At 47.0% G+C, this 14,839-nt stretch overlaps 1 protein-coding gene across 2 annotated transcripts in view; it reads left to right on the top strand.

The window, feature by feature from the left end:
* Positions 1 to 14,839, top strand: part of PDE6G (phosphodiesterase 6G) — a 90,556-nt gene that overhangs the window by 5,592 nt on the left and 70,125 nt on the right. Inside the window, exon 1 of one of the 2 annotated variants that reach the window (XM_068263376.1) lies at positions 3,629 to 3,730. The exons of the other annotated variant lie outside the window; for it this stretch is intronic. The gene's annotated coding sequence lies outside the window, so the exon portion shown is untranslated. Of the gene's footprint in view, positions 1 to 3,628; positions 3,731 to 14,839 lie in introns of those variants that run through there. 2 annotated transcript variants of the gene reach the window in all.

Genomic DNA, 14,839 nt, shown 5'->3' with positions numbered 1-14,839 from the left:
GAACAAGCATGCAGCAGATCAGGTGTTTCTGACATTATTGTCAGATCTGACAAGATTAGCTGCATGCTTGTTTCTGGTGTTATTCAGACAATGCTGGACCAGCAGACCAGGCAACTAGTATTGTTTAAAGAGAAATAATTATGGCAGCCTCCATATCCCTCTCACTTCAGTTTTTCTTTAAAAGCTGGGCAGCAGCTTGTGCTGCAGCCGACTAATGTTAGAGTAACTGTCAGGCTGCAGAAGCTAATTTAAACCTCTATTCTCCTGTGTTAAACAGTTTAGAAGGAAGCCCAAAAGCCATTAGTGAAGATAAAAATCTCAGTTACCTTTGATGTGTGCTTATCTTAAAGGCTGTTATAGACCCATAAGGACGCAAGCCGCATACTAAACTGCAAAGCATTCTGGGGCCCTCCCCTCGGCTGCTAATGAGACGTTACAGAAGCTTCTAATCAGTCCAGCTCGTAGCACTGATAAATCTCGGGGCAGAGTACACTGCAGGAGTCAGCTATTGTTCCTAGCCACATGGCTCATTAATATTCACTGCACACTGTGTTGTTCAAGTACCAGCTTTTCTGTGATCAGGAAGCAGGCAGGACATGACGACACATTTGACAGAAAAACATGGAGCCTGCCATGAGCTGTCAGGAGCATCTATCTCTGCATATACTATATACAAATTCTGTGAAATCCAAACGTGGACAGTGAAATGCATATGTAATGTAAGTACAGCCAATCTTTAGCTACTGATATATGTGTTTATTTTCTCTGAGACCTTATACCTAACAGCTCCTCTTTAAGTTCCTGGGTAGAGAGCCACTTTAAATTCAAAAAATCTGAAAAGTAAGTCATTTTGTGGAAACTATATGATTATTATTTATTGCCCCCTTCTTGTCCTAACACGTTGCAGATACTGGGTTACCTTCTTAGAAGAGTGCCTTCCTCTTCCTTATCAAGCCTGTCCTTATGTGGAAGAAAAGCAGTCTCTATTAGTCAATCTGTTCATCAAGAAGTATCTACGGAGAGCCAGAACTCTTCCAGCCCAACAAGCAGTGATCTCCAACACAATGGAGGCCCAGCACTTGTAGACCCTCAAGGTACCAGCGACCGTCCCATCCCCCCTCCTCCCACCCACTGCTGCATGAGCGGGTGCCACAACTGCGTGTGGATCGCCTATGCAGAGGAACTGCTACAACTGTACGAAGATGGAGGTGAGAAAGTGCTCGGTGAGCTGGAGAAACACCTAGACGATGAGAACCTTAAGATGTTTATTAAGATGGAAATTCGGTTCAGAATGAAGAACAGAACTTCATAAGTCATCATACAGATGCCTTCACTCCTACACCCTCCTGAGACTTGTGCTGCCGTCCATACTGGGTAATCGATGGGTTACCTTTGGGTAACATCGTCAACGGCCAAGCCAAAAGTGATGGACACCTGATATGGTCATAGTCATCAGTGGTAGCATTTCATCTCCATTTGAGAAGATATCTTCTGGCTTTATGTTGTGTTTTTATTTCACGAAATGAGGCAACGAAGAGGACCTCAAGTAATCCTTCAAACGTTGACTGATTTTTTTTTTTTTATTGTCTCTTATTAGATGGCACACAACAGCAACAAGAATTTACTTGAATCTAAATGACTGCAGATACACAACCAGGAATCCTGACCCTTTGTAATGGTTACTGTACAGAGCGTGACTTTTGCATCAATCCATACTTGTTTGTAAATATGCTGCTTGTCAAAATTTTGGAAATACAGTACCTATATTCATTGAGATTGAAGAACCCTTCTTAAGCATATTCTTTGCTTGGATTGGCATATTTCTCAAATTCTTAGCTGAAATACTCTTGTTTGCTTCTTGTAAGATTTCCCAATTTCTTGGCTGGTTGGACATTTTCTCTCCAATCTTCCAATCTAGCTCCTCCTACAGCATCTCAGTGGGATTCAGGTCAGGTGACCAGACTGTCATTACATGATAGTTAGGATAACAGGACTCTCCTCCAGACCTCTTTACACAGCTTGATGTGTTTGGGGTGTTTTTATTTTTGGGGGAAGGTAAAGTTGGTAATAACCAGACACGACTATTCTTGGTCACTATGTCTTCCACACTATGACAGGGCCAGTGCACACCAAAAACCTCTAGCAGATCCGCAAAACGCTAGAGGTTTTTGAAGCAGATTTTCAGAGCGATTCTAGGCATGTTTAGAGAGATTTTCTAAACATGCGTTTTTTGGAGCGTTTTTGTGTAGCAGATGTCAAATTTTGTTACAGTAAAAGCTGTTACTGAACAGTTTCTGTAACAAAAACGCATGAAAACCGCTCTGATCTAGCATTTTTCAGAGCGGTTTGAGCTTTTCCTATACTTAACATTGTGGCAGAAACGCCTCAGAAATCAAAAAAATGCTGCAGCCCCTGAATTTGCGTTTGTGGAAAAAATGAACCGCTCTGGTGTGCACCATCCCATTCACTTTCATTAGCCAAGCGGTTTTCCCCCTGCAAGAGTAAAAAACTCTCCAGAACCGCTCTGGTGTGCACCATCACATTCACTTTCATTAGCCAAGCGGTTTTAAAAAAATGCTTCAGAACCGCTCTGGTGTGCACCAGCCCACAGACAATTTTCTTTGCTCCAAATCATCCCCGAAGCTGAACCCTAGATCCCATGTGTGACAGTGTGTCTTTGCACACTGCAGTACCTTTAAAAAAAAAAACACAGAACCCTAAGCACATAACAATTAACAAAGGGGGAATAAATCCTTACTTGCTTCTAGAGGAAGCCATCCTCTGATCCCTGGTCCTCCTCTTCTTTCATTAGGAGCTCCAAGATCTTCAGGTTGTCCTTTCTAACATAGGCACTGCACCCCATCCCTTCCCGGGAATTGCCACCTGTACGGAATCTGGGATCTGTGGGGAGGGCGGTTCTGAGAACTCTCTGGCACTTGTCCAACAGATAAGATGAGGTCCCCAGGAAAGGAGAGAGACGGGGACTTTGGACTAAAGGGACTCACCCTGAAGAGGTACATTTAGCATTCCCCCCTCCCCAAGGGTTAGTTTAAAAAGTCTGCCCAGAGCTGACTGCGTAGGTTTATCGCTGGTTCACAATGAAAACATACATGTATATTTCCGGTCTTTTAAATGGAGCATTCACTAAACGTTTGACAAGCAGTATGTATGTGTATCCTACAGGCATTATTTATTTTAAATTATTTATTTAGCACATTTGACATACTTTTCCGAATGCTAATAAATGCACCGTGTTTGCCATTGGCTGTTCCTTGCCATCATTATTTTACATTGTGGATTGTGATGTTGATTTCACCAGGGCTGTGGAGTCAGAGACATTTTGAGTACTTGGAGTCGGAGGTTTCATAAACAGGAGTCGGAGTCAAATGATTTTTGTACCAACTCCACAGCCCTGGATTTTACACTGTGGTTTTGTTACCGTACATTTTGTAAACCTCCACCAATTGGTACATTTTCTACAGAAAGCCACAGTCCAGCGAAGCTCAGCAGAGGGTAACGTGTTCTCTGCCCTGCACTATCCATGTCCCCAGATGGGCTATCAGATTACTGTTAGAGATAGAGCCCACTAATCCTATTACAGTTTAGCCTCATAAATCCTGACACTCAGAGGTGGGCTGGGTCAGTCTATTCCCGGAGGAACCTATGAAGGAGATGACTACTGAGCTCCAGCCATACCTGGGGATGGATATGTAAAAGCAATCAGTGCAGGGTAAGTAAGGGGGTCTTCTGGGGATGGAATCCTGTAGCCATAGCTGATATTTTGACTGGTCAGATTGGAAAGCATGTTGGCGGTTGGGCTGTATTGGAGTTGCATTTGAGTTCCTGAGGGTCACTTGAAGGGCTATTTGTAAAGGGTCAAATTCTGTAACAGTCCAAAACACATTTGGGCCAATGGTGGCTGGAGAATTTGCTTGAATTCTTGGAGACCTTTATGAATAGCCTTCGGGGTCTCCACTAGAGATAGTGAGGGAATTACTAATAATTTTGGCTTGCATTGAAAATTTGATGTAGCTTGGAAGTGAGCCAATCAGGAGCCGTAGGAAGTCCTTCGAGAAGGATAGGAGGCGCCCTTGTAGTGTGTTCTATATTTACTTTATAAATGAAAAAGTTATGTGAAGTAATTTGCCTACCTTCTATAAGGAGACTTCACTTAGTAAAGGAATAGGGTAGTTTTATTAACATCAGCACTTCAGACAACACGTTTCGTGGCTCAAACCGCTTCTTCAGGGCAAATTAGCGTGCTTCAAAAATAAACAATTAAAATCAATTGGACACTCAGTACTGAGGAGTATATCTACTACTCTTACGTTTAAGCATTTTATCTGAAGATAATGCACCATAAGGGCTCCTGGTACCCCTGCGTTTTTTTCTTTTTCACCTTTACTGTACCTGCTGCAGCCCCCAGTAGGAAGTCCTTGTGATTGGCCCATTTCCAAGCTACATACAATTTGTATGCAAGCAGAACATTATAGCACCTTCTTGACTATCAAGTCTTTATAGTGAGCTGTTGACATAACCACAATGAACTTATATGAACAAAGCAATGGCTACGGACAAACTCCTCATCTCAACAGGTCAGATGCAGTTGGGTTTGTTTCTGTAATACCTGCCAATTCAACCTGCACTGAAACATGAAAGATGTTCACCAGGCCAGGAACCCCTTGCATTTGGACAATACATACAGCGTGATTCTGAGCTGGGTGCAAGGAGGGTGTTTGACCTTAAAGTGGAACAAACATTTCCAAAACTCTTCCCCCGATGATTGGTCTTCTATTAAAGGACATTGGTAAACAGAGAATTGTGTTCTGAAAATGGCAATTTAGCACATCTTAACACCTAAGAATGTTAACTGCATGGGAAAGGAGGTGACCACAGTATGGTAGATTTCAATAATGGCTGCTCACAGAGCTTGTGTGGGAACAATAGCATTGCAGGGAGTCCATGATTACAACCCTGGACCTCCGTAAAAGGCTATTGGACAGACTAGAATGGTGAGGTCCAGGAGGAAGATTTATGGAAGCTGGAACAGTCATGCTTGCAATACAACATTTACAGTGTACTTGACATTACTGGGCATTCCTCCAGCCCCCTTCAGGCTGATCGGTTCCTCGCCATCCTCCTCTGCCTCCTGTCCTGGATCCTCCTCTATGGCTCCCGGTAATTTGGCCAGTTGACTCAGACGCAGTCCGGCCGCTGGCTCTATCCCGTCGCACTCCCATGGCTGGGAGCGCTGTGCGTCTGCGCAGTGGTACTGCAAAGTTGCAGAATGCTCCCAGTGGCTGTGCGGCTGGACCACGCATGTGCACTACGCCCCAACTGGCCGGATTACCGGGACCCATAGCGGAGCATCCAGGAGGCGAAAGAAGACGGCGAGGCACCGATCAGCCTGAAGGGGGCAAGTATGTATACATTTCTTCTTTCCTCTGATCTCAGGTTCATTTTAAGTATGTTTTAATAAATGATTAGATTTTCCAAGATTACTTCTCAAATCTTGCTATTGATAAGACTTTAATATATGATGGACTTATTTCTTTATTTGGCATTTGTTCTCCTTTAAACCTAAATTTCTCGTACCCCAAATGGATTGTTATTGGGTTGTCTGCAAAAACACTGGTCATCTTGGATTTTTAGGCAGGTTGCAGTTATATATGGCAGGTATGGACAAGAGTAACCCCTTTTAAGATATTCAGATTTTGGTGTTCTACAGCCTGAAAGCAAATAATCGATAGATACAGTTGTATTTACAACACAGCTCACCAAATAAAGAACACCATACCTCCTGTAAAGCATGGCGGTGGGACCATCCTGTCTTGCGGTTGTTTGTTCCCAGAAGGGTCTGGGGCACTTGTTCAGATCAAAATGGGTAGGGAAAAATACCATCCAATGCTTGAGGAAAAGCTGCTGCTCTCTGCCAGAAAGTTGTTAATGGGAACGAGTTTCGCCTACTGACATGACAATAACCTGAAGTACACAGAAAAATCGACCACAGTGACTGAAGGGGAAGAAAGTGTAATGTCTTTGCATGGCCTAGTCAGAGCCCAGACTTGAACCCTATAGAAAATCTGTGGAATGATTGAAGATCGCTGTCCAGCAATGGTCACTATCCCGTCTGACTGCACCTGTATAGTTCTGGAACATATAGAGTGCAAATACTGCACAGTGTAGATGGGTGAAGTTGATTGAGAACAGGAGTGATTCTTTATCCATCTCAGTGTTTAGGGTTTTTGTTCCCTCATATAATTGGAACGGTCGCTATTAGATCTTGTACTTCGGCTGTTAACATGACGTAGGGTAGTAGTTGCTTCTCCTCTCTCCCCTCTCCTCACTATAGTATGGTACATGCTTTATCCCCTTCCCCCTCAAGAGTGCACTACATGCTGCTCCTCTCCTTCTTCCCTTTCCATAGTACAGTACATGCTCCTCCTTTCTCTCCCTTCCCTCCCCTCTCCATAGGACAGCACATGCTCCCCCCCCTCCCCTTTCGTAGTGCACTTCATGCTCCTATTCTCTCCCCTCACCTTAGTAGAGTTCATGCTGCTCCCCTCTCCTCTCCATGGTATAGTACATGCTGCTCCTGCCCTCTTCCCTCTCCATAGAACATTATATGCGTCTCCTCTCTCTCCCCGTAGTACATTGCATGCTACTCCACTCCCCCGTCCCTCTCTATAGTACAGTACATGCATCTCCTCTCTAGCCCTCCTCTATCCATAGCACAGTATATGCCACCCCTTCCCTCTCCATAGTACAGTACTTGCATCTCCTCTCTAGCCCTCCTCTATCCATAGCACAGTATATGCCACCCCTTCCCTCTCCATAGTACAGTACTTGCATCTCCTCTCTAGCCCTCCTCTGTCCATAATACAGTATATGCCACCGTTCCCTCTCCATAGTACAGTACTTGCATCTCCTCTCTAGCCCTCCTCTGTCCATAATACAGTATATGCCACCCCTTCCCTCTCCATAGTACAGTACATGCATCTCCTCTCTAGCCCTCCTCTGTCCATAGTACAGTATATGCCACCGTTCCCTCTCCATAGTACAGTACATGCATCTCCTCTCTAGCCCTCCTCTGTCCATTGTACAGTATATGCCACCGTTCCCTCTCCATAGTACAGTACATGCATCTCCTCTCTAGCCCTCCTCTGTCCATAGTACAGTATATGCCACCGTTCCCTCTCCATAGTACAGTACATGCATCTCCTCTCTAGCCCTCCTCTGTCCATAGTACAGTATATGCCACCCCTTCCCTCTCCATAGTACAGTACTTGCATCTCCTCTCTAGCCCTCCTCTGTCCATAATACAGTATATGCCACCCCTTCCCTCTCCATAGTACAGTACATGCATCTCCTCTCTAGCCCTCCTCTGTCCATAGTACAGTATATGCCACCGTTCCCTCTCCATAGTACAGTACATGCATCTCCTCTCTAGCCCTCCTCTGTCCATTGTACAGTATATGCCACCCCTTTACTCTACATAGTACAGTACAAGTTCCTACTTTCTCCTCTTTCCTTAGTACAGTACATGCTGTTCCTCTTCCCTCCTCTTAGTACAGTGCATGCTTCTCTCTGTCCCTCCCCTCTCCATAGTACAGTACCTGCATCTCCTCTCTCCACTAGTAGTAAGGCATTCACTATAATGGCTTATAGTGTGCTAAAAGAAATGATAGAAATCAGAGTTTCAGAATGTATGGATTTGGTGCTGGTGGCATTCAGGTTAGTGCCAAATATCAGCAAATCCATTTCCAATATTCTTTGATCACCTAACCCGGGGCTGTCCAACTGGTGGCCCGCGGGCCAGATGTGGCCCCTGGGCTGCACTCACTTGTCCGGGCTATTTTTTGTGTCAGGCCCCCCCTTTTGTTTGCACTTGGCCATGTCCCCCCAAAGCCAGGAGAATGATGCTCTGCCCCCTCCAGCTGAAAATTCCAGTGCTAGACACACATCCTACCCATGAAGTGGGACAGCACTGACCTAACTAATGAATTTAATGATAAGGCCTAACCCTAACCTCCCTTACTAACAGGTAACTCTCCCCTCCTCATTTAACAGTAACCCATTGCTAACACTAACCTCCGTGGTGATAACCCCTTCCTAACGCCTAACCTTCTCATGGTGTAGGTGGACTTCTGTATAGCTATGAGTCTTCCCACTCAGGCATGTCCTACCTAACCGTCTGACGAAGCCTGACGTGGCGGGCGATACGCATTGTGGGTGTGTCACACTTGCAGTCAGGAGGAGGAGCAAGGAGTGAAGTAACTGTCTGCACACGCTATTCATCCAGTTAAATGGCTGTCTCTTAGGGCTCATGCACACTTCTTGTAAGCATTTTTGCATGTGCGTTTTCCGACATCATATGGAGTGATACTAGAGGTGTTCAAAAATGCATAAAACATTTTAAAAAATTATTTACAAATGGTAGGCATTGGTCTCACTAGTTGAACACTTTTAATGGATATAAGCACAAAATAGCTAGACAATGCATTTTGCGGTACTAGACCGCTTCTGCGGGTCATGTGCCTTCCAGGAGTACAGCCGAGTGGGGGCTCTGTGTCTCTGTGTTTTCTTCTCTCATTGTCCAGATCATGTGTGCATTAGTAACCACGGTGCAGAAGAAAACACATGCGTTGTCCATGCTTCTCACCATGTGATTCAATAACAATACAACATTTATAAAGCACTTTTTTCCCATACAACTCAAAGCACTTAATTATGTCTGAGATCAAGACAAGGTTGCAGGCTGGACTGTGTTACAGAGGAAATAGTCAGGTGTTCATAAATGCCAGACTAAACATGTGGCATTTCAGTTTGGACTTTTCTTTTGTACTGATTGGGTGTGGAAGGGAGTTCCAAAGTGTAGGGGCAGCATGACAGAAGGCTCTGTCTCCAAAGGTTTTGAGGTGGATTCTGGGGATGACCATGGTATTACATACTTTTGATCTAAAATTGTGGGAGGGGGGGGGGGGGGTCTGGAGCAGTTGCAACAAGTCCTTCAGGTATCCAGGGCCCAGACTGTGCAAGGATTTATATGTCAATAAGCCAATCTTAAACAGAATTCTCCATTTTATCGGTAGCCAGTGGAGTAAGCGAAGGGTTGGTGTTATGTGGCAGTGGTGAGGTTGGCTTGTTAACAGCCTTGCGGCAGCATTCTGTACTAATTGCAGGCGGTGCAGGTATTTGGAAGGCCTGTATAGAGAACATTGCAGTAGTCCAACCTTGATGTGATGAAAGCGTGAACTAGGGTTGGAAGATCCGCTGGAGGTGTGAGATGTTTAATCCTTGCAATATTCCTTAGGTGAAAGAAGATATGTTTCACAATATCTGACATTTGATTCCTGAATCCCATCAATCAGTACCCTCAGCCTGCGCACAAAGTCTGAGCTGTTCAGGTCTGAGCTCCCTATCCTTAGCGGTGTTGGTTGAGACTGGGGCTGCTTTGCTGTCGAGCGCTGACCTTCCCTACCAAGAACTTCAGTTTTGTCAGCATTCAGTTTTAGCCAATTATTATTCATCCAATCCTGAAGCTTAGCTAAGTACGCGTTTATTTGTGCCTGATGCTTGGTTTGAATGATAAATATAGCTGGGTGTCATCAGCATAGCAATGATATGTCAGCCCATGTGATAACGGAAAGTGCAGGATAGGTTGCTGGTGTGCAGGTCGTTACCTCACTTTAAAGAGGAGCTGTCAGCCATACTATCTCAGAAAAACCACATAAGTAGATAAATACTTGCTCTACTTGCATAACATTACAATCCTGATGTCATTTCCTCCCTTAAGGTGCGTACACACGTCAGATAAAAGTCTTTGGAAAATGAAAGATCACAGACCAATTTTACCCCCTTTCACGTAGTATGAGAGCCATACTCTACACAGTCTATTCTATGGAGCTGAACTCCCCATCAGATAAAAATCTTTGCAAGATGCTGCACACAAAGATGCTGTACACATTCAACAGATCAGTATCTGCAAAAGATCTGTTCCTGCAAAAGATCCATTCCTGCAAAATGCATTCATAGTCTATGATATCTGCAGATCATCATACACACCTTGTTTAATGGACATTCATCTGCAGATCAGGCAATTATCTGCCGATCTGAAGATCCAACCTGGTGGATCTGATCTACAGATAATTGTCCGTTAAACAAGGTGTGTATGAGATCTGCAGATATAATAGACTATGAATGCGTTTTGCAGGAATGGATCTTTTGCAGGAACAGATCTTTTGCAGATACTGATCTGTTGCATGTGTACAGCGGTCTTTGTGTGCAGCATCTTGCAAAGATTTTTACCTGATGTGGAGTTCAGCTCCATAGAATAGACTGTGTAGAGTATGGCTCTCATACTACATGAAAGGGGGTAAAATTGGTCTGTGATCTTTCATTTTCCAAAGACTTTTATCTGACGTGTGTACCCACCTTTACTCTCTCCTCTGCCTGATTGTGTATGCATTGCCCGCCCTCCACTATAAAAAAGCACATTGTCTCAGCATGAGGAATATTGGCCAATAAGAGAGGAACAGAGGTGTGGGAGGGGAAAACTAGAATGAGAGGCTTCAGCCAATCAAGCTGCATTAGTTAATTCTGAGGGGACAACCCAGCATGCCCTGCAACTTCCTTTGTGCGTACCAAATTTTGTATGTACCAAATAAGAATCAGGTAAACTGGGCAATGATAATTTATCAACAAGAAAAGTAATAGTGATATTTACCTTTTGGATTGCCTGGTTAGCATCCTTATTACTTGTTTACCAGATAAAAATAAAGAATTGATTTTATGCCCGATAGTTACACTTTAAAGTGAACCTCCAGACTAAAAATCTACTCAGCAGAACTGAAAAGGCTTGGGGCCTGATTCACAAAGCGGTGCAAACACTTTGCACACCTGTGAAAAGCCCTTTATCACGCCTAAACTTAGTTTAGGCGTGATCTGAAGCAACTCGCGCAAAACTCCTGCGCGCAAAGTTTTGCGCGCGCAATCGCGCAGCGCACTGTGCTTCGCGCGCAGCACCCATTAAGCCCTAAGGGACTTTGCGCGTGCGCAAAACTTTGAGTGCGGGAGCTTCGCGCGAGTTATAGCACAAAGCGGTGATAACTTTGCTAGTGCAAAGGTTATCACGCCTAAAGTCTTTTAGGCGTGATAACTGAGTTATCACCGCTTTGTGAATCAGGCCCTTGGTGTTTCTTTCCTATGTTGTTCACGGTGCCTAGCAACTGAGAGGGGTGATCAGCACACAGGACAGTTGGAATTCTGTCTCATACTCCCTGTCACCTTCTTTCAACCAAAAAGATGGCTGCCCTCATGAAATCAAACATTTGCCTGTTCTTTTAAAACAGTGTGGGTAAGAGATTATATTACCTATCTATTTTAATTAACATAACTAATGTAACTTAATGACAGTATGTTTGTGTAGGCTGGAGTTCCTCTTTAAGGTCTTGTGAGGTTGATGCTCGCTATGTAAGCTCTAGGCATCAGAAAACACATAGCAGAGCTCCAGGTGTTGTCTTCGTCTTGCCTTCCAGTTTCTGGCTATGCTGCTGCATTATCCAGATTCTGCTGTTACCTGACACGTATCAGGTGACGTGACACATTGGGTGACATACGGAGGATGCAGCAGCACAGCTGGCACCAGGAACTCTGGTATGTCTGCTCCACTTCGTGCTGCTCTGCAAACCTGGAATAGAGGGTATGAAGCAATGCCTGTGGCGGATAACAGGAACTCTACTGTTATTGGAAGGCTTCCTCTAGGCACAATGCATGCTGTGTGAATCTAACTTCTTAATGTACCCCAAAGCTGAGAGTGGACTTTGGGTTGCTGTGATGGTGTTGTTTTGTCATTCTGGACACTTAAATGGATAGACTTGTTTGTGCCAAGATTATTAATCACACCTGAGGTGAGAGTGATATGGAGGCTGCCATATTTATTTCCTGTTAAACAATACCAGTTGCCTGGCTGCCCTGCTGATCTCTTTGGCTGCAGTAGTGTCTGAATCACACAATTGAAACAAGCATGCAGCTAATCCAGTCAACTTCAATCAGAAACACCCAATCTGCATGCTTGTTCAGGGGCTATAACTAAATGGATTAGAGGCAGAGGATCAGCAGGACAGCCAGGTAATCTGCATTATTGAAAAGGAATATAGATATGGTAGCCTCCATTTCCCTTTCAGTTCAGGTGTTCATTCATTTTTAAGGACAAGATTTGTGCATTATTCCATCAAAATATGATCAGGTGAGAGCTTTGCTGTAGGCACTCAGCACACTTGTACTTGGCTTTGCAGTGCAGGTGGCCATGCCTGGTACAACACATGGCTCCCGGGTCCTGGGTTGGTTTACATTGTAGAGATGCTCTTGGTCACTGGTACTGAATGGGACAACACTGCGTTGCGAACAAAAATGCTTGCAGCAATGCGTTCCTGGAATGGGAGCAGGAGTAACAGACCGTGCTGCCTATGTACTGTCTGGTGCAGTTGTGTATCGCACTAAGGCACCTCTCACACTTGGCCACTGCGTAGCCCCGCATTACGCTTTCCCGCCGCATGGGCCATGCAACGGTAGCGTGAATAGAAATCATGGGTGCCCCCCAGCAAAACTGTGATGGGGCCCCCAATGTTTATGCCACAGCTCCCTGCATGCCCCCATAAAGGCATCTCAGCGTCCAGTATGGCACCACAGCACCCAGTATGACCACATACTGGCATCATGGCACCCAGTATTCCCTCTTTGCTGTGTGCTATTGTATCATGCTGTGGTGCCTCTATGGAGCATGCTGGGTGCTGTGGTGCCTCTATGGGGCATGCTGGGTACTGTGTGGTGCCATGCTGGTTGATGTGGTGCCTCTGTGGGACATGCTGGGTACTGTGTGGTGCCATGCTGGTTGATGTGGTGCCTCTGTGGTGCATGCTGGGTACTGTGTGGTGCCATGCTGGATGCTGTGGTGCCTCTGGGGCATGCTGGGTACTGTGTGGTGCCATGCTGGGTGCTGTTGTGCCTCTGTGGGGCATGCTGGGTACTGTGTGGTGCCATGCTGAGTACTGTTTAGTGGCATGCTGGGTGCTGTGGTGCCTCTGTGGGGCATGCTGGGTGCTGTGGTGCCTCTGTGGGGCATGCTGGGTACTGTGTGGTGCCATGCTGGGTACTATGGTTCCTCTGTGGGGCATGCTGGGTACTGTGTGGTGCCATGCTGGGTGCTGTGGTGCCTCTGTGGGGCATGCTGGGTACTGTGTGGTGCCATGCTGGGTGCTGTGGTGCCTCTGTGGGGCATGTTGGGTACTGTGTGGTGCCATGCTGGGTGCTGTGGTGCCTCTGTGGGGCATGCTGGGTACTGTGTGGTGCCATGCTGGGTGCTGTGGTTCCTCTGTGGGGCATGCTGGGTACTGTGTGGTGCCATGCTGGGTGCTGTGGTGCCTCTGTGGGGCATGCTGGGTACTGTGTGGTGCCATGCTGGGTACTGTGGTGCCTCTGTGGGGCATGCTGGGTACTGTGTGGTGCCATGCTGGGTGCTGTGGTTCCTCTGTGGTGCATGCTGGGTACTGTGTGGTGCCATGCTGGGTGCTGTGGTGCCTCTGTGGGGCATGTTGGGTACTGTGTGGTGCCATGCTGGGTGCTGTGGTGCCTCTGTGGGACATGCTGGGTACTGTGTGGTGCCATGCTGGGTGCTGTGGTTCCTCTGTGGGGCATGCTGGGTACTGTGTGGTGCCATGCTGGGTGCTGTGGTTCCTCTGTGGGGCATGCTGGGTACTGTGTGATGCCATGCTGGGTGCTGTGGTGCCTCTGTGGGGCATGCTGGGTACTGTGTGGTGCCATGCTGGGTGCTGTGGTGCCTCTTTTGGGCATGCTGGGTACTGTGGTGCCTCTGTGGGGCATGCTGGGTACTGTGTGGTACCATGCTGGGTGCTGTGTGGTGCCTCTGTGGGGCATGCTGGGTACTGTGTGGTGCCATGCTGGGTGCTGTGGTGCCTTTGTGGGGCATGCTGGGTACTGTGTGGTGCCATGCTGGGTACTGTGGTGCCTCTGTGGGGCATGCTGGGTACTGTGTGGTGCCATGCTGGGTGCTGTGGTTCCTCTGTGGGGCATGCTGGGTACTGTGTGGTGCCATGCTGGATGCTGTGGTGCCTCTGTGGGGCATGCTGGGTACTGTGTGGTGCCATGCTGGGTGCTGTGGTGCCTCTGTGGGGCATGCTGGGTACTGTGTGGTGCCATGCTGGGTGCTGTGGTGCCTCTGTGGGGCATGCTGGGTACTGTGTGGTGCCATGCTGGGTGCTATGGTTCCTCTGTGGGGCATGCTGGGTACTGTGTGGTGCCATGCTGGGGGCTGTGGTGCCTCTGTGGGGCATGCTGGGTACTGTGTGGTGCCGTGCTGTGGTGCCTCTGTGGGGCATGCTGGGTACTGTGTGGTGCCATGCTGGATGCTGTGGTTCCTCTGTGGGGCATGCTGGGTACTGTGTGGTGCCATGCTGGGTGCTGTGGTGCCTCTGTGGGGCATGCTGGGTACTGTGTGGTGCCATGCTGGGTGCTGTGGTGCCTCTGTGGGGCATGCTGGGTACTGTGTGGTGCCATGCTGGGTGCTGTGGTGCCTCTGTGGGGCATGCTGGGTACTGTGTGGTGCCATGCTGGGTGCTGTGGTGCCTCTGTGGGGCATGCTGGGTACTGTGTGGTGCCATGCTGGGTGCTGTGGTGCCTCTGTGGGGCATGCTGGGTACTGTGTGGTGCCATGCTGGATGCTGTGGTTCCTCTGTGGGGCATGCTGGGTACTGTGTGGTGCCATGCTGGGTGCTGTGGTTCATCTGTGGGGCATGCTGGGTACTGTGTGGTGCCATGCTGG

This window comes from Hyperolius riggenbachi, chromosome 12 (assembly GCF_040937935.1).
Source record: "Hyperolius riggenbachi isolate aHypRig1 chromosome 12, aHypRig1.pri, whole genome shotgun sequence".
Lineage (NCBI taxonomy): Eukaryota > Metazoa > Chordata > Amphibia > Anura > Hyperoliidae > Hyperolius > Hyperolius riggenbachi.
This window is presented reverse-complemented; position numbering and strand designations above follow the sequence as displayed.